This window comes from Procambarus clarkii, chromosome 59 (assembly GCF_040958095.1).
Source record: "Procambarus clarkii isolate CNS0578487 chromosome 59, FALCON_Pclarkii_2.0, whole genome shotgun sequence".
In the NCBI taxonomy this organism is placed as follows: Eukaryota; Metazoa; Arthropoda; class Malacostraca; order Decapoda; family Cambaridae; genus Procambarus; species Procambarus clarkii.
Window position 1 is genome coordinate 13,397,972 of NC_091208.1, and position 20,480 is coordinate 13,418,451.

The 20,480-nt window shown below is 43.8% G+C and overlaps 1 long non-coding RNA gene across 1 annotated transcript; it reads right to left on the reverse strand.

Moving 5' to 3' along the window:
* Positions 1-2,055: 2,055 nt before the first annotated feature.
* Positions 2,056-9,026, reverse strand: LOC138353633 (uncharacterized). The gene is made up of 3 exons (XR_011223220.1): positions 8,852-9,026; positions 2,912-3,815; positions 2,056-2,506 (listed from the first exon to the last, which is right to left on the reverse strand). It is a non-coding gene; the product is annotated as an uncharacterized lncRNA (long non-coding RNA).
* Positions 9,027-20,480: the final 11,454 nt, after the last annotated feature.

Below are 20,480 nucleotides of genomic sequence, written 5' to 3' on the forward strand. Positions count from 1 at the left end.
CCGTGAGTATTCGCCCCACAAACACCACCTTAAGAAACCGACAATCCGTCGAGATCGGGTTCAGTGACGAAAGGGGGATTGACAATAAAAGGTTTCCCTCGCTCTCGACGTCGGGTACTGCAGTTCTACGGGTGCAAGAGTATGCCTCCTCCAGCACCCGGGCGTCAAAACAGAATAAGTCCAAGGGAAGAACCAGAACGAGCAAAAGGTCGGCAGGAAACGGCAAGCAGATAGGAGAAGAGGGGGGTGAAAACGAAACAGAAGGAAAAGGAAAAGATGCCCAGCAGAATTGGAGAGGACGGCAGCAGGAGCACAAGGCTAGAAAAGTTCAGAGGACTGTCCCAAGGAGCATCACACTAAGACAGCCGCCCACTAAGCGGCTTAAAACTTAAGATGTAATCATATATGGGCTTCCATGATCAGAGAAATTGTACTTACGTCATCCCTAAACTTTAAAATTAATCTCTCTACGTCTTATGTTTTATAACATTTTAATTGGGTTTATTGTCAACTCATTCGGGAATCCTCAGGTCGCGGGATAAGTTCTCTCGGCCGTTCAACCCGTTAGGTTCGTTTGGATGGCCAAATTATCTTTGCCGTCCAAACCATTATGGCCCCACACGCATGCTGCCAGTCATGTGAGAACTAAGATTTTAGTACGAGATTTAGAGAAGACAAGATGTGCGATTTTCTCACTCAAGAGGGCTTAAGAAAATAGTTTACTCTATCCTTGCAGTGACGTCACAGGTATTGCAATAATATTAAACTTTAATTCATATTTTAACCTGAATAATATTCAAAATACCTATATTTGAGTATAAGTTTGTAGTTAGGCTTAAAAGCTAAAAATCATGGCGGTATATTATTAGAAGGTTTAAATAGTTAATTGTTATAATTGGGGAATTTCCTATTTTAAGTGTAAAATGATCCAGTTATAAATGAATATGTATTAGTAAAGAGTGGCTTTCCTTTTAATATCTGATATTTTTGTTCAAACATTTTTTGCACCCAATTGGAAAATAAGATTTCTGGTATATATACAATTTATTAATGATAAAAGATACAATTTGTATAACATTCACGTTTATAAAAATACTGAAGGGAGACAAATTCAGTTTTAGTAATGGTCATCGAACTACCCATTACTCGTTAATTTAAGAACAAATTATAATTTACATAATTTGTTTAATGAGAAGCTTTGTCTTGGTTGTCTAGATTCTGTTTGTCCGTTCATTTTAATCTTTTCATTTTTCCTAGGAGGAATCTACAAACTTTGTTTTTTCAGTTGTCTAGATTTTATTTTATTCATTGTAGCCTCAATATAGGAATACAGGGTAATAGTTTTACCAAAGGTTGTTGGTATTATTCAGGCTGTTGACATGTTATTAGATTCCACAGCATTCTTAGAGAAATACTCCTTGAAGTTCACCCTTGGGACACCGATATTGGTTCGGCGGGGTATGTCTGCAGAGTTTCACGTTTTTTACGATTGCTTTATGTTGTGAGAGAACCTTGGGCGTCTTGAAATAGCAAAGTTCCTTATCTACCCAGCGTCACTTAAATAAGGACGTGGGGGTTAAATCTTTCTTAAAGTGTAGACCTCTTGTTCAGGAGGGCAACTAGCTCCTTTCTCAGATCAAACCGCTCCGGCGACTTTTGAACCTTTACATACGACATTGTTATCCAAACGTCCCATGCCTTTTAAGACTTCGGTGTACTTATCTGAGGATAAGAGAACACGTTAATATGGATACAGTGCACAAATAGTAATTATATATATAAATCATTTAATGAATGACAAAGCTTAAATTACATTCTCTAGAAAGATGAAGAATGAATAAATATATGAATAAATCTATAAGGAAAAAAAAAGGCCCTCAGTAGGGTTCGAACCTACGACTGGGATGATCTCAGACGCATCTTATTCGACTGCGCCACGACAGGGTAAAAAAATACCATTTTTAGTGCACCTGCCGTCACAAGGCTCCCAGAGTTTCAACAGGAAGAAGGTTCGAACCCTCATCACGGGCCTTATGGATTTGTTCATTTGATGCATCACGCTATTGTAATTTCTGTGTAATCAGATACTGGTTCGGTAACATGGTAGAAATTGTGTGGAAGCAATTACCGCGTAACATAAGTGGGGTACATCGATTGTTTCAAGCGTAGGTTAGACATATGTTTGAGACTGGGTGGATATAAACAACAGCCGTCTCGTATGGGCCAATATGCTATCTGCAATTGCTCATTCTTATATTCTTAACTTTTTAATGGGATTAATACATGCAATGAAGCTAAATTTTTGACCGAGACATTAAGTGCTACGAAATGGACGAGGATTAATCGAACATTTAAGAAACTTTTATAACTTTCCTTTGTTATGGCGGTTTAGTTTGCATTTATCGAGCAATTTAATAAGAGGTTGTTGTACTTGCCATGAACTTTTCAATTAGTTGACGAATTATGTATACAACATCTGTCTGGTCAAGCTCATTTACCCCTCCATCTGTGAAATTACGAAATAGGAACTTTAATATTAAACCTGCTATATATATACGCAAATTCAGATTCTTTAAAACAAATATACATTGTTTTACCGATACATTTATACTGTCACTAATGTTGGTACCTTTCAAACTTAAAGTATACTAGAGGTATTAGTCATGGTTCAACTGATAGTACGTGTCTAGGGACCCGCTTTCAAACCCATTGCAGTCCTTTATTTTAGTGCATATACATCACTATTTAAAAGCAAGAACAAAAATACAAGAACCTAACGTGGCTTCTTTCACTACAAGCTTAAGAGAACCAGCTTAGTTTGGAGGATAATCTGTTCATCTTTGACAAATTTCCCACTGACCAATTCTAACTTCTTCACTACTCATTTATTAACACTGTCCCAACTCCTTACCCGTCTAGTATGAAGTAGCCGAGGGTGATGTGCCTGTAGTCTGGAACGGCTGCAACATGTTCCATCTTCTTGGCTTCTCCTCACAGAGAGAATCTCTGTTCCTTCATGTCGTGTGCAGGCGACGAGTCAACGTGGCTAGAGTATGTCGACCAGACCACACTAGAAGGTGAAGGGACGACGACGTTTCGGTCCGTCCTCGACCATTCACATGGCATTGGCTAATTCCAAGCCACCCTTTGAAAATACCACTACTGTGTATTCGTATATTGTGGCTAAGGTGAATGAACCCGACAGAAACACCATTTAGACGAGAAAGAAGAAGTTTAAGACGACGATAAAGTTTGTCGATTCCTCAGACGACTGAAACAACTGAAACAAACAGCCAGCGTCGTCTTAGATGGCTTAGGGAATTTTGACACAAGTGTCATCTTCGTAAAGATTCAAGAGTCACAATCTTTTCGATCTGCGACGGGTGATTATTGCCCTACTGGACAAGCAAGGTCTACGCCTACAGAATTACAGTTTTGAGCCCCACGTCACATTATTCAAGCGACGGCGGGTGAACGAGAATGAACTTGCTTATTACAAGAGACCCACCGTTCAAACCCAACATCGGGAAATCCTAAGAGATCTGATCAAATCTGCAAATATTCAACGCCGAACGAAAATCTCCATTCCAAGGGTGGGGTTCAAGGCGTATACCCTGAAGTATGCTTCCCAATCTACAAATATGCCCATGTCAAGTGGGCATTTGGCTAATTCCCAGCCACCCTTGGAAAATACCTCTACCGTGTATTCATATATTGTGGCTCATATGAATGAACCTGACAAACACCATTTAGAAGGGAGAGAAGAAGTTTAAGACGACGACAAAGTTTGTTGATTTCTCAGACGACGACTGAAACTGAAACAGACAAGGAGAACAGTCAAGACGACGCCAGAGCTTGTCATAATTACAAATTATATGTAAATTATAAAATGTTTTTTTAATTCAGTATTTTTATAAACATGATATAATATTTACATATATGATTTGTATCTGATTATTGTATATAATAAAAATATAAAAATACATGTATATAAAAAATTAATAAATTTTATTGTATAAAAAAATGCAGGGGGTAATGATGTTGGACAAGTTAGGAGTGAGGAACTAACAGATTCAGGATAGCCATTGAATTAGTTAGGAGCAAGGGAGGAATCCCGATCATATGTGGCATTTTTCCAAGATAGGGAGTGGGAAATGAATGGATGTCGAGGGCACTTTGTCAATTGCCGGCTGGAAAGATTTCAAATCAAATGCAATACCTTTCATAGACAAATGGGAACACTTGTATTGAAGATATGAAAAGTATGCTCGTTATGGGGTGCATCTATGGAGGGCTGGGGTTGTTGCGAGCTCGTTGGAACCAGTGGTTAGAGGTGTTTGGGTTTAAACTGTTAGTAGATAGTGGTATGGGAATTTATTTGGAGGAAGAAGGTAATAAGTATGCTTGTGGGAGAGGCATTGGCAAAATGATCAGGGAAAGAAAAGGGCCTCAAAATAGCTACTCACTTACAGTATATTACACTAACAGTAGAAGTCCAAGAAATACAATTAACGAATTAAATGCTCTTGTCTGCACAGAAAAAAAAAAGATAATTGCACTTACCGAAACGTGGATCAATGTAGAAAATAGAGAACTATTAGCCGAATATCAAATAAATGGATTTAAACCATTTCACACAGATCGATATATTAGACGAGGAGGGGGAGTCGCCATACATGTTAGGGACAATTAGAAATGTAGTCTCAAAGAGGGAATCAAAACCGAGCCACAAACTATTTGGACAGAATTAAACGAAAAAGCAAATGATATAAGAGTTATATATAGGCCACCAAATTTAGACAATGGAAGCAAAGCATCTATGGGATGAAATATCAAAACCATCTAGATCTAACAGCATGTCATGAGCGACTAATTTTAGTGGAATAAACTGGTTGAACAAAACAGGGAATGGTGAAGCAGAAGATTTCCTAGAATTGACGATTGCTTTCTTACACATCACATTAAGGAACCAACGCGGGAAAATAATTTTAGATTTTGTGTCGACCAACAGCAAAACAAATTAATGACATAGAAATAGGTGGGGAGCTAGGGAACAGTGATCACAAAGAAATCAGATTTAGCATAGAACGGAATAGTTCTGTAGGAGAAAATTCTGTTAAAGTGCCTGATTTTCGAAAAGCTGATTTTAATAGCCTAAGAAATTTTTTTGGGTTAAATATATTGGAAAGTCTTTGGTATGGGGTGTGGGCCGGTCTTTGAGCGAGACATGAACCCAGCGATAGGTGACGTAAAATGGGATTTCGATGTAGATTTAATATATAACTTTAAAAATATTCAAAAAGCACAGTAACGTAGTATACCATACAAATTTAATAAATCGAATACTAAAGACCCAAAGTGGATAAAGAATTTAAAGAACCTTATAGGTAAAAAGAACTTTGCACAAAAGGATTAAGAATGGGGAAGTCAGTTTAGAACAGGAATTCGTATAACTAGTTAAAAATGTTATAAAAAGATATTAGGAAAGCAAAAAAAAAAAAACTGAAGTTCGCATAGCAGAGCAAGCAAAGTCAAATCCTAAAGGTTTTTTTCAGTTATATCGAACTAAGACTGGGGAAAGGATAGGTCTTAAAAACCGAGACAGGTCAAATAACGGATAATGACAAGACGAGTAGTATTTAACAAATATTTTATATCTATTTACTAAAGAACTTAACAATATGCCTTCAGCCGAACAAGTCTCTGGGTGGGAATGAGGACAGGTCGACTAGTTTAGCAGTTACCAGGGAGGATGTAATTAAACAATTAGTAAAACTAAAACCAAACAAATCCCCAGGGCCGGATGAAGTGTTTGCCAGGGTGCTTAAAGAATGCAAAGAGGCGCTTTCCGAGCCACTGTCTACCATATTTAATAAATCAATAGAGTCAGGCAGAGTGCCAGATTCATGGAAGGTAGCTAATATGGTACCAACCTTTAATAAAGGAGATAGATCACTTGCGTCAAACTATCGGCCAATTAGCCTAACTTCTATTGTGGGACAGTTACTGGAATCAATAATTGCAAATACAATTCGTCTCCGTCTTTAAAAACAAATTAATAAACGAGTCGCAACATGGTTTTACAAATGGCTGTTCATGTTTAACAAATTTGCTAACTTTTTATTCCAGCATAGTTGAGTCAGTTGATAGTGGTAAGGATTGTGATTTGTACCTTTACTTTAGCAAAGCTTTTAATACAGTGCCACATGAAAGACTAGTTAAAAAAAATAGAAGCTCAGGGTATTGGGGGCGCTGTATTAAGTTTGATTAGGGCATGGCTATTTCAAAGGAAGCAGTATAAATGGGGTTAAGTCAGTGGGATAAAGTTAGTGGAGTACCTCAGGGCTCTGTCCGGGGACCTCTGGTTATAATATATATAAATGATTTAGATTCAGGTTTGAGTAGCAACATCTGCAAATTTGCAGACTATACAAAAATCAGTAGGGAAATCAACACGAAAGAAGACTATCACTTCAAGTTGATCTAAATAGGGTTTTAAAATGGTCAAAAGACTGGCAGATGCAGTTTAATGCTAATAAATGTAAAGTTGAGGCTAGGTAATGATAGAGTTACAAGATAAGAGCTAGATGGTGTTGAGACTGCGAAGTCGGATTGCGAAAGGGATCCGAGAGTTATGATTAGTAAAAATTTAAAACCAAACTATCAATGCATGAATGTTCGTAATAAAACGAATAGGACACTGGGATTTATTAATCTAAGCGTTAGTAACAAGACACCTGGTGTAGTTCTTTAGCTTTATCTTGCTCTGGTTAGGCCCCATTTAGATTATGCAGTCCAGTTTTGGTCGCTGTACAATAGAATGGATATAAATTCCAAGGAACGTGTCCAACGTAGGATGAGAGTTAATTCCAGAAATTAGAAGTCTTTCATATGAAGAAAGATTAATAAAGCTTAAATTGCATTCACTGGAAAGACGAAGAGTTATTGGCGACATGATAGCTTACAAGAGGATGAATGGACATAAAGGGGATATTAATAGGGTATTTAAAGTATCAACTCAAGACAGAACACGAAACAATGGGTATAAATTGGACAAGTTTAGATTTAGGAAAGACTTGGGTAAATACTGGTTCAGTAACGGTTGTCGATATGTGGAACCAATTACCGCGTAACGTGGTGGGGTCCCTCGATCGTTTCAAGCGCGGGTTGAACATTTATATGAGTGGAATTGGGTGGTTATAGATAGGAGCTGCCTCGTATGGGCCACTAGGCCTTCTGCAGTTACCTTTGTTCTTATTCTCAAGTCTATTGTCGTCCTGGACCAGTCTCATGTCGATAACTCTTCTTCACTAGCTTTCCAGTTACACATTTTGGATGCGATCCAAATTGAAAAATAACCATCTTCAATATATAGGCAAGCGGCGAAGGAAATCTTGGAAGAAAAAGCAAGGCAACAGGTACGGAAGGCAAGGTGTAATAAAGGGGGAAAGTATAGGAATAAGAAAGTTAGAGAAAACTAGATAAAAAGGGTATGCTTATGTTAAGTCATGTTAGAAAATTTATAACATTTCAGTATATACTGTTACAGGGAAAAGTCAACAGCAACAAAGCCAGGACTTAAGGCGATTCAGAAGAGCATTGTTTGCGTCTGCAGACAACACTTTTGTTCAAGTCTCATTTCATCACCAGACTGAAGTAGATCGGTACGAAAAGTGTTAGGCGAACTTTATGTCTGGAGGACGAATGGTATTAGTAACAGTTTAAGTCCAGATATGAAGGAAAGGCAAAGCCCAGTGCAACTAATGTTGGTGGCAGGATGAAAAAGATCTTTTAGCTTGATAATAGGCAAAGTAGATAAAAATGTGAAGGGTAAACAAGGCCAGAGAAAGACTATAAAAATATCAGAATCAAGGAATCAAGCCTTGAATCTTAGAGCGCGGAAGACATGGGAGGACATTTTTTAAGAACGTAAGAATAAAAGACAAAGGCAGAATGCTCATTGGCCCGTACGAAGGATCTTGTTCGCAAGATTCCAATTCATGTCCAACCCATATTGGACACAAAGAAGGGAGCCCCCCCACCCCAACTTCCATGTTACGCGGTAATTTGTTCCATAAACCAACCCTGTTACCTCATCAGTATTTACCCGTGTCTTAACTAGAACTAAAACTTATCCAACTTATACCCATTGTTTCGCGTTCCATCTGTTTTATACTCTTTATATTCCCCTTTATGACCATTTTTCCACTGAAACTTCTCATATCAACCCCCCCCCCCCTAACTTCAACTTTCAAGAGGCTGCAATTTAAGCTTTATATTAAATTATTTTCATCTGAAAGATCTCTTAATTTGGGGAATTAACTTTGCCATCCTACACTAGACACGTTGGAGCGAGTTTATATCCATTCTATAGTACGGGGACTAAAACCGAAGTGCACAATATAAATGGGGCCTAACCAGAGCAAGATTCAGCTTAAGAACACCAGGCGTCTTGCAACTAACACCGATTAATAAATACCAGCGTCTTATTTGCCTTACTACGAACATTGTTGGGATCCAACTGTCATGGATACTTTTATCCATATTACCCAAATACGTTGGTATCTTATGTGAAGATAAATATATTATCTAATTATTGCCACTACGTTAAATGTACGGTTACATATACTTTAAGACTAACAATGAGAGTCGCGCTACTCCGTCGATTTATCTCTTCCGAGCCATTTACTTCTCTAGACTACGAAACAATAAACTTATCTACTATGAAACAGTAAAGCAATTTTTGAAGCTCCCTCAGCCAACTACACCTATATATTCCGTCCAAGACGGAATATATAAATATACATAATATATATACTGGAACCCCAAACGTCTGTAGAACATTTTCTACCTTCTTGGGTGGTTCAGTTTCATTACTATCCTGATGCCGATTTCTGAAATTCCCTACGGCGTTAACCAAACCATCTTCCACTGGTATTTCGAAAGATAGAGGATCACCTCGTCTGTAATTTTTACAGATGCCGGCCACACACACACACACACCTACGCTGTATCAAATGGTGGGGAGTGAGTAGAGTACTGGCTTCTGCCCACATTCCGGCAGGTACTCATTGCCTCGCCCGGTGATTCTGATTGGCCATCAGAACTCCCGCCACCGGACGATCGTTAACGATCGCTGGTCGTTAACAACCCTGCATGGTTGTTAACGTCGTTCTCCCTGCACCATTGAGCAAGAAAAATATTACTCTTAATACCACCAATTCTATTCCGATGCGACGCAATACGGAACTTTACGTAACACTCCTCCCCCCCCCCTAGAAGGTGAAGGGACGACGACGTTTCGGACGACAGACCGAAACGTCGTCGTCCCTTCACCTTCTAGTGTGTGGTTTGGTCAACATACTTTAGCCACGTTATTGTGACTCAACGCCTGCACTCCTCCCCCCTTAAATAAGTGTTGTCTCGGAGCATCCAAACAAACTTTCTTCGACGAATGTAGTACTATTCATTTTACGTCCATCATACAATGATTCAACTCGTTCTAGTCATGACACGTCTCATTAGACATACATTGTAATTTCCTTCTGAAGATGTATTAATATACGAAAGTACTTGAGGAAATTCCTGTTTCAATTCAGGAAATAGTGTTAAGTTTCAATAGTGTTTATCCATTTTCAATAGTGTTAATCCAGTTTCAATAGTGTTAACTAACAGGGAAACACAAATTAAGGACATCGAAATAGGGAGTGAGCTAGGGAACAGTGATCATAAAGAATTCAGATTTAGCATTCAATGGAATAGATCTGTAGGAGAAAATTCTGTTAAAGTGCCTGATTTTCGAAAAGCTGATTTCAATAGCCTAAGAATTTTTTTGGGTCAAATATATTGGAAAGTTTTTTTTTTTTATTTTTTTTTTATTTTTTTTTTTTATTATTTTCTACCACAGACGTGGCCACACATTTACAATGCTAATCAGCATATATACATTTTCTTCTGTCCTCCATGGACAGGGTTAGAGAAATGTTAAACATAGAGTTCAGGGGTTTATTGAACACTCAACCACAGAAGGCGATTCGGTGCTTTTAAAATGCTAAGCTAACCTACATACGTAAATACATAGATACACAGATTTACGTATTCCCTACATAAAGTGTTTGATGTGTCTTTTACATAGTGTCATTAATGTACATTCACAAAGGTGAAATGTAATTCTGATCAGCTTCCATATATACTTTATACCCATACATATACATACATATACACACACATGCATTCACATACATCTGTCTCATTTACTCTGACACGGTGAGATAGCTGATAAAGAAACTAGTGTGCAATTAAGTGTGGGCCGGTATTGCCGGTATTGGAGCTAGACGTTAGCCCAGAGATAGGTGACGTAAAAGGGGTTTTCCATGTGGATTCAAAATATAACCTATTTAAAAATATTCTAAGCGAAGCCCAGGAATGTAGTATACCATATAAAATGAATAGATCGAATACTAATGATCCAAAGTAGATAACAAAGGATCTGAAGAACCTTTTAGGTAAAAAGAGAGCGTGGGACAAAAGGATTAAGAATGGGGAAGTCTGTTTAGACCAGGAATTCGTACAACTGGTTAAAAATACTAAAAGAGAGATAAAGAAAGCAAAAAGAAACTATGAAGTTCGCATAGCAGAGCAAGCAAAATCAAATCCTAAAGGGTTTTTCCAATAATACCGAACAAAGATTAGGGAAAGAATAGGTCCATTAAAAACTGAGACAGGTCAAATAACAGATAATGATGAAGAGATGAGTAGTATTTTTAATAAATATTTTGTATCTGTATTTACTAAAGAGGAACCTAACAATATGCCTTCAGCCGAACAAGTCTATGTGGGTAGGGACGAGGACAGGTTGACGAGTTTAGCAGTTACCAGGGAGGATGTTCTTAAACAAATAGTAAAACTCCAACCAAACAAATCCCCAGGGCCGGATGAAGTGTTTGCCAGGGTGCTTAAAGAATGCAAAGAGGAGCTTTGCGACCCACTGTCTACCATATTTAATAAATCAATAGAGTCAGGCAGAGTCCCAGAGTTATGGAAAGTTGCTAATGTGATACCAGTTTTTAAGAAAGGAGATAGATCACTTGCGACTAACTATCGACCAATTTGCCTAACGTCTATTGTGGGAAAGTTACTCGAATCTATAATTGCAAATAAAATTCGTGTTCATCTTGAAAACATAAATTAATAATTAAGTCGCAACATGGTTTTATAAATGGCCGTTCATGTTTAACAAATTTGTTATCTTTTTATTCTAGCATAGTTGAGGCAGTTGATAGTGGTAAGGATCGTGATGTTGTGTACCTTGACTTAGTGCCACATGAAAGACTGATTAAAAAGATAGAGGCTCATGGTATTGGGGGTGCTATAATAAGCTGGATTAGGGCATGGCTATACCAAAGGAAACAGTATAAATGGAGTCAAATCAGAGTGGGAAAATGTTGTAAGTGGAGTGCCTCAAGGCTCTGTCCTGGGACCTCTTTTGTTTATAATATATATAAATGATTTAGATTCAGGTTTCAGTAGCAACATTTGCAAATTTGCCGATGATACGAAAATCGGTAGGGAAATTAATTCGGAAGGGGACTCGCTATCATTTCAAGTTGATCTAGATAGGGTTTTGAAATGGTCAAAGGATTGGCAAATGCAGTTTAATGCTGATAAATGTAAAGTTCTGAGGCTAGGTAATGATGATAGAGTTACAAGATATGAGCTAGATGGTGTTGAGATTGCGAAAGGTGTCTGGGAGTTATGATTAATAAGAATTTAAAACAAAAGGATCAATGCATGAATGTTCGTAATAAGGCAAATCGGACACTGATTTATTAATCACAGCGTTAGTAACAAGACACCTAGTGTTGTTCTTCAACTATATCTTGCTCTTGTTAGGCCCCATTTAGATTATGCAGTTCAGTTTTGGTCGCCGCACTATAGAATGGATATAAATTCACCTGAACGTGTCCAGCATAGGATGACTAAGTTAATTCCCCAAATTAGAAATCTTTCATATGAAGAAAGATTAACAAAGCTTAAGTTGCATTCACTGGAAAGGCGAAGAGTTAGGGGTGACATGATAGAGGTTTACAAGTTTTTTTTTAGTTTTTTTTATTTTTACATGCAAAGCATGCAATTTAAATACAATAAAAATACAGAAAACAGAAAGGAAAACAATAGACCACCGGCCAGAAGGGCCGACAGCAGAGCACAACAAAACACATACACAAGAAAAACATGAAAAATACAGCATACATCAAAGCACAAAACAGAATACAATGGCAAACTAGCAATTACAGTAACAACACAAAACAACACCTCCAGAAAAACAAAACATACATCTACAGGCATAGCATGAAACATAACAGGACAAACACAATACTGTCCAAACAAAACAAAGAACAAACACGTACAACAGGTAAAGCAATATAAAAACAATACATTAATAAAGAATACACACCAAGCCATCCGCCCCGTAAACAAAAGGCGAGGCCAAAATAAACAATAACAATAAACAAGCAAACCACGCACACCTGAAAACAAAACAGGCACAAACACAACAACATACATGCACTGGCCTGAAGGACCGAGAATGAAACAACAAAGTACATCAAGAAACAGAACAAGACACTTCAGCACAAAACAAATCAATACACATCCATACAAAGACACTAAACACCGGCCTTAAGGGCCGACAACAAAAACAAATGAAAAATACAACAAAACAACGATCAAGAGAACAAACATAACACCAGCCTGAAGGGCGCACAATAGGTACAACACAGTTCAAACAAACCACAGGTCCAAGCACACACTAAACACACAACAAGCACACAGACTACGAAAAGATCTCATACTTGTCCGGCCACTCTTCCGCCGGGAATCGAATGCAATACGCTTCCCAAAGTAACATAAGGTCCTCCGAAGCAGGGTCATTTTGGAGCGTACGAGGATCAGGCATTAACTCTGGCACACCTGCAATAAAACACCGAGCCCGACGAACACAGATGGTAGAAGGGCACCACGGAACAGGACGCACACGGTCATCAATGTCAAAACGCAACGGATGGTCAGCATCATTCGCCACTCCGGAGGCCAAGATGAGAGGGAGAGGCTCCTTCCCATGAGGCCGGGCAATGGGCAGCGCACTGGGAGCCTCCTCGGCTGCCTCACAGGGCCCGTCGTCAACCACCGAACGTTGTACCTGCTGGGACCCCCCACGCTTGGCATCCTTCTTCAGCACCAGCTTCATGCCTCGGCTCGCACCAGGACCCACACCATCCACGTCTGTAGGAGCAACCACCTCCCACTGCGTAGAACCTTCTGCAGGAGAAAGAACAGGATGTAAATCAGACGCACAACCATCGTCAACAGCAGACACATGGACATCAGACACCACCAGCGTCGTAGAGCACGAAGCACCCGGAATCGCCACACCATCCCCCGAAGCTCCACCCGCGTCGTAGTCCTCCACATCAGCCCAAGCAGTAGAAGAGCGCCTAGAACGCTTGGGCACTGGCCGCACATCCTCACAGCCGGAGGTGGACCCAGAACCACGGGCCTCACGAACCGGGCGAACCAACGCCCGTCGCAGCACCGCAGCAGCCTCAACCACATGGGGAATCGGGCCGCACACAACAGGACGCTCCGCAGCCCCCCCAACACCCAACACAGCCGCAACACCTGGCGAGGGTGCAGGACCAGGCGCAGCAGCAGGAGTCGAGGAAGACGCAGACGCACTCGGCTGAGGGACAACAAGCACCGGGGTCATGTCCGGTGACGCAGGGGGGGGGGGGGGCCGCAGCAGCAGCGACTGGGACCTGCCACTCCTCATCCCCGGAATCCACGCCCTGAGGGGATGAGGAGGATGAGGAGAACACCCCAATCCCAACACGGGAACAAGCCCTCCACTCGAGGCCGCACCCGGGGCAACAACACCCCATACACAGCCTTGCACGAGAAAGACAGAAACCCAGGATGGCGGCAGAGCTCCCGAAGAATCCCCACGGCCCAAGAATAAACAGGGGGGGTAACCAAGGCCACCTCCTGACAAACCCCCAAATCAACCAAAAAACTGAAGCGAAGCGAGCAGAAAAACACACCCAGCGTATTCAACCCCCCACCGAGAGCCAGCCCCCGACGCAACGAGACCCAGAAGAGGGCCTTGGCCTTCGTGAAAACGTCAGGAATGCCAACACCCCCCTCTCTCACCCCTAACACCAACGTCGAACGGCGCACCGGTTGATAACGCCCACACCATACATATCTATACACCACACTCTCCAAACTCAAGGCCTTCCGACGATCCAACGGGAAACATCGAGCCACAAACCAGACACGCGACAAGACCTTACACGCAACAAGCAGTCCCCTCTGATAAATCGTCAAGGGACGACGCGACAAAAGGCCAACTGCAACACCAACCGACCGAGAGACAGCACCCCAATTCCACTCCAAGGAGCGGTCATAGGAGGCAAACCAAGTAATCCCAAGAACCCGAATCGAGGAGACCAAAGGAAACCACGACCTATCCCACACCAGGCGGGAGGCCCACTCACCGATCCCCATCAACCCCGACTTCGCCCGATTAAGAACGGCCCCCGTAGCGGACTCAAACCGCAGGAGAACGTCCTGGACAGCTTCAACAGAACCCTCCGAAGCTACAAATAGAATGGTGTCGTCAGCATACCCGCAAACGGGTAGCCGGAGACCGGACGGCAGACAAGGAGGCACGATCAAGGAACACGCTTTCACCGCCCGAAAAAGAGGTTCCTGAAAAATCACATACAAAAGCATGGACATGGGACACCCCTGACGAACGGAACGGCAAATAGGAAAAAATGAGCTAAAAAACCCATTCACACAAACGCGACTGCGACTCCGGACATACAACAAACGGATCCACCCCACAAACACCACCGGAAACCCAAGCCTCTCCATAGCACTAAAAACAAACTCTAAAGACACCCGATCAAAGGCCTTGGACCAGTCCAAGCTGATCATAGCCGCCGAAAGCCGATACTCGGACGCATAGAGAAGCACGTCACGAAGTAAGGCATTGCAATGCATCAGGGCACGGCCAGGCACACCACAAAATTGCTCCATAGAGACCACCGACGCAACGACACCCCGACATCGACGCGCTAAAACCTTAGAAAGAATTTTATAATCAACATTTAAGAGCGTAATAGGCCTCCAATTGGAAAACAACTGCAAATCGCCCGGCTTCGGGAGTAGCCGCACGATCCCGTCACAGAAGGAATCAGGCAGAGCACCCAAACGCAAACACGCCTGCACCACTTCCAAAAGCACCCCCCCCCCCCAGCACATCCCAAAAGGTAAGGTAGAACTCAATGGGCAGGCCATCCGCACCCGGCACTCTCCCAGAACGAAACGACCGAACCACCTCCAGGAGCTCCACCGTGGAAACATCCTGCACCAACCGGGCACACTCCGAGCGTGACAAACCGGGGAAGCACCTGTCCAAAAAGGAACCCGCGAGCACACTATCACCATGCACCTCCCCATAGAGTGCCTCCAACTCCCGCCGTGCGGTAAGCAGAACACCCTCTGTGCTAGAAAGCACAGACCCATCAGGCCGCCGAAGGCCCTGGAGAAGAACGGAACCCCTAGCAGCCTTCTCCCTCCCTAAAAGAAAGGGAGAGAGCCTCTCCCCATCCACCCGCTCAGCTACACGAGCACGCACGCGAACACCGTCAGCCAACACCGCACGCAAATCACAAATACGCTCCTTACACTCAGCAATCTCACTAAAGCAGTCAACCCCAGCATTCAACCGCACATATAAAGAAGACAAACGCGCCTGAAGGAACCGCAGCAGACCAAACCTCCCGGCAGCCTCCCGCTTAGCAACAATCCCAAAAAACCTCCGACACTCCACCTTACACCACTCCCACCAAACGAACAAAGAGGAGAAATCAGCCTTCCGGGCAACGATGCCAACCCACCAGGCCCGAAACTGCGCACAAATACGTGGACAACGCAATAACCGACAATTGAGTTTCCACCACCCAGGCCCCACCCGCACCTGACTCCGGACACCAACCCGGACAACCACCATACAATGATCCGAGAAAGCCACCGGGACCGTGCGAAAATCAAAAACCGAACACTCCCCACCAGAAACATAGAACCTATCCAACCTAGAACTCGCCCCACGCGCAGCGAAGGTATACTCCAACGAGCCGCCACACAAAACAGCCGCATCGCGAAACCCGCACGCACGCAAAACCTCAATTAAAGCGGCCGAAACATTCCGAGGGTGAGCACTAGAGCAATCCCTCACACACGTAACACAATTAAAATCCCCCCCAAAGATCAAATCCCGCGTATCATGCCGCAGGTATGGCAAAAGCCCCTCCCGAAAAAACAGCTCCCGGTCCTGACGATGCGCCACCCCAGAAGGGGCGTACACTGTCAAGAACGGAATCACAACCCCCAAATACTCAGCCCGAACAAACAAGACCCGCCCATCTTCATCCATTTCCGTGTGAAGCACGGAAATGGATGCCCTCCGCGAAAACAACATCAGCGTTCCCCCAAAGGACGTCCTCGGCGGGTTCAGCACAACATGATACTCAGCACACAACCCCTGCAACACAGACACATCCCGAACATTGTGCTCTTGGATCAGAGCCACATCCACCCGCTGCTCCCGAAGCACATCCACAAGGCCCAATTGGACCGCCAAAGCATTCAGACCACGAACATTCAAAGACGCACAAACAATAGCAGGCGCCATCGAACCCATTAATGACCCCCAGCCCCTCCAGGACCACCAGAGGGCACAGAGCCACCCACTGCAGAGGCGCCGTCAGCATCCTGAGGCTCAAACTGCCGCCGTTCCACCGTCGGGGAATCCACCATAATGCCTGGCCTCTGATCCCGCAGGAGGCGGACAGTGCCGGCATCACCCAGCGAAGCACGCCGAGACCCCGCTGCCACTGACCAGGTATCACCAACGTCCACCACCGACGAGGAATTCTTGCTGCCAACCGGCACTGCATCACTTCCGGAATCCATATCAGACACAGGAGAATTAGGAGGAGGAGGGGGGGCACCACCCAAGGCACAACTCCGCGAAGCCTCAATCCATTTGCCAGGGGGCTCTCGACTGCGTGAGCGCGCCCCCGCAACGCGCTTCCGGCGAGGAGCATGGGAGGTCAACGCCCCCTCATGGCACGCACCCGCAGGGGGAGCAGAAGGCGGACTCGCAATGCATGCAACAGGAACGCCGGCACCAACGACGACGCTCCCATCACCCTCAGTGAAAGCATCGCCTACAACGGGAGGCACCGAGACGACACTCCCAACACCTCGCCCATTCACCAACGAAGCACCAGGAACAGGATGCACCTCCACATCCACCGGAAGTAGAAGACGGGAATCAGGAGCAGCCACGTCCTCCACCACAGCTGGCACAGAAGACACGATAGGCACAGACGAACCAGCAGGCACAGCAGTCGCAGGTGCACCACCAGGCACAACAGTCGCAGGTGCACCACCAGGCACAGCAGTCGCAGGTGCACCACCAGGCACAGCAGTCGCAGGTGCACCACCAGGCACAGCAGTCGCAGGTGCACCACCAGGCACAGCAGTCGCAGGTGCACCACCAGGCACAGCAGTCGCAGGTGCACCACCAGGCACAGCAGTCGCAGGTGCACCACCAGGCACAGCAGTCGCAGGTGCACCACCAGGCACAGCAGTCGCAGGTGCACCACCAGGCACAACAGGCGCAGGTGCACCACCAGGCACAACAGGCGCAGGTGCACCACCAGGTACAGCAGTCGCAGGTGCACCACCAGGCACAGCAGTCGCAAGTGCACCACCAGGCACAGCAGACGCAGGTGCACCACCAGGCACAGCAGACGCAGGTGCACCACCAGGCACAGCAGTCGCAGGTGCACCACCAGGCACAGCAGTCGCAGGTGCACCACCAGGCACAGCAGTCGCAGGTGCACCACCAGGCACAGCAGTCGCAGGTGCACCACCAGGCACAGCAGTCGCAGGCGCACCACCAGGCACAACAGTCGCAGGTGCACCACCAGGCACAACAGTTGCAGGTGCACCACCAGGCACAACAGTCGCAGGTGCACCACCAGGCACAACAGTCGCAGGTGCACCACCAGGCACAACAGTCACAGGTGCCCCACCATTCACACCCCCACGCCGAGGACCAGCCAGGGATGCACCATCCTCACGGAGGGGGGGAAAATCCCCCACACTGAATACAGAAGCAGTCTCCAGTCGAGGAATCTCACACTGGGCAGCGTCATGGCCCTCCTCCCCACAGCGGAAGCACGTGCGGGCCTGCCCTGGATAGAAAACCCGGAACGGAAGACCACAGCATATGACCTTGGAGGGGATGGGCTCCTTGAGGCGCATATGCAGCGTGCGAGTACCCAGCCGGAGGCCCCGCAGCCGCCCGGCACTAAACAAGTTGTACCGATGACGCAACACCATACCATACCTCGTAAACACAGAAGAAAGCTCCACCTCTGGAAACGTAACAGGTACCCCGTGCACGCTCACAAAGGTCAGTGGACCCCACGGATCAGAGACAGTCACAGACACAGCCGAATGAGGAAGGGGAGTCGTCCGCTCGTTCCAACACCCCACAAACCGCTCGTATCCAGGTGACGTGGCAAACGTCACCGCCACGCGAGTGGGAGAAAATTTCTCGAGACCGAGGAGATCTTTAACATCCACCTGAAGGACATCCAAAAGCGCAGCCGCCACTAGTTCCCAATCCACCGGTGCAGAGAACTCCAGCCGAGCAGTATTCACACGGCGGATGCGGCCACCACCAGCCGCCGCCATATTGCTGACCTCCGCCGCAGTCAGCTGGCGCCCCACAGCAACGAGCAACCACCACCAGTCAGCGACAAACAGCTACTGGCAGCCAGAGCCCGACGTCCACGCCCCCCAGAGGCATAGGACGGAATCTTCGTGGATGAGGTGGTGTCCCTCGATTGTGTCAAGCGTGGGTTGGACATGAGAGATTGGGTGGATATAAATAGGAGCCGCCTCGTATGGGCCAATAGGCCTTCTGCCTATTTGCATTTGTTCTTATGTTATGTAAAAAAAATAGTTAGAGTACCGAAGTATTAAGAGTGTTTGTAATGTTAATAGGCAAGGACCAAGTAAACATTGGTTCAGTAACAGGGTTGTTGATATGGGGAACCAATTACCGCGAAACATTATAAAAACATAACGTAAGAATAACGGTAACTGCGCTGCAGTTACCTTAAGACCTGCTAACATTTTATCATCAATTTTACTGTTAATTTATCAATTTTTTCTATTAAAGGACTTGCCCAAAACTATGCGTGCTAGTGGCTTTACTAGAACGTTAATTCAACTTATTTTCTTATTCTGTTAACCCCCAATATAACGTGTATATAAATAAACGAACTTTGGGTATATTACACTAACAGTGGAAGTCTAAGAAACAAAAAGAATCTAGTGCTCTTGTCTGTATAGAAAAATATATTTAACTTACCGAAACGTTGATGAATGTAGAAAAAATAGAGAACCATTAGCCGAATATCAAAAAAATGGATTTAAACCATTTCACAGACGAAAAGGGGTGGAGTAGCCATTTATGTTGGGGACAATTTGAAATGTAGTCTCAGTGGGAATCAAAACCGAGCTACACAAACAATTTGGAAAAGATTAAATTTTAAAGCAAATGATCCTATAATAGGAGTTACATATTAGGATGACAGACACTTTTTTGACATAGCTAGATGGCATAGGCCATAGCTCGGCCTCTTTATATAGCTCGAGTGCATAGGGGAGTTGTGTAAAACCCTGGTTTGTGTCCGACTGCAGGATCCAACAAGTTCAGAAGTTAATCAAGTTATTATTTGGAAACATTTCCCCATTGCAAGTAAAATGATAGTTATAAATGAATGTCTTCATCACTTACTACCCGATTTTATTGTATAAACATTATTGCACAATTAGAAAAAAAGAGATTTCTGGTTTATATACAATAAAGTTAATGATAAAATACAATTTGTATAACATGAAGATAAAATTTTTGTAACATGTTTATAAAAAACACTTTAGAGACAAATTCAGTCTTAGTACTTGTCATCGAACTAACAATGCGTTACTTTAAAAACAAATTAATTATAATTTACATATAATTTATAATTAGAAGCTTTGTCGTCATCTTTGTTTCAATTATTTCATTCTCCTAGGAGGAATCAACAAGCTTTTTAGTCGTAGATTGTGTCTCTGTCTAGATTGTGTTTTAGTTTCAGTCATCCGAGCCTCAATATAGGAACAGGGTAATAGTTTTATCCAAGGGATGCTGGGTATTATCCAAGAGTTTGTTTGATATTTACGTTCGTAGATGCGACAGCTTCGGAGTATACACCTTTAAACCCACTCTTGGGATACCGACATTTATTTCGGCGGTGTATCTCTTGCAAAGTTTATCAGATCTCTTACGA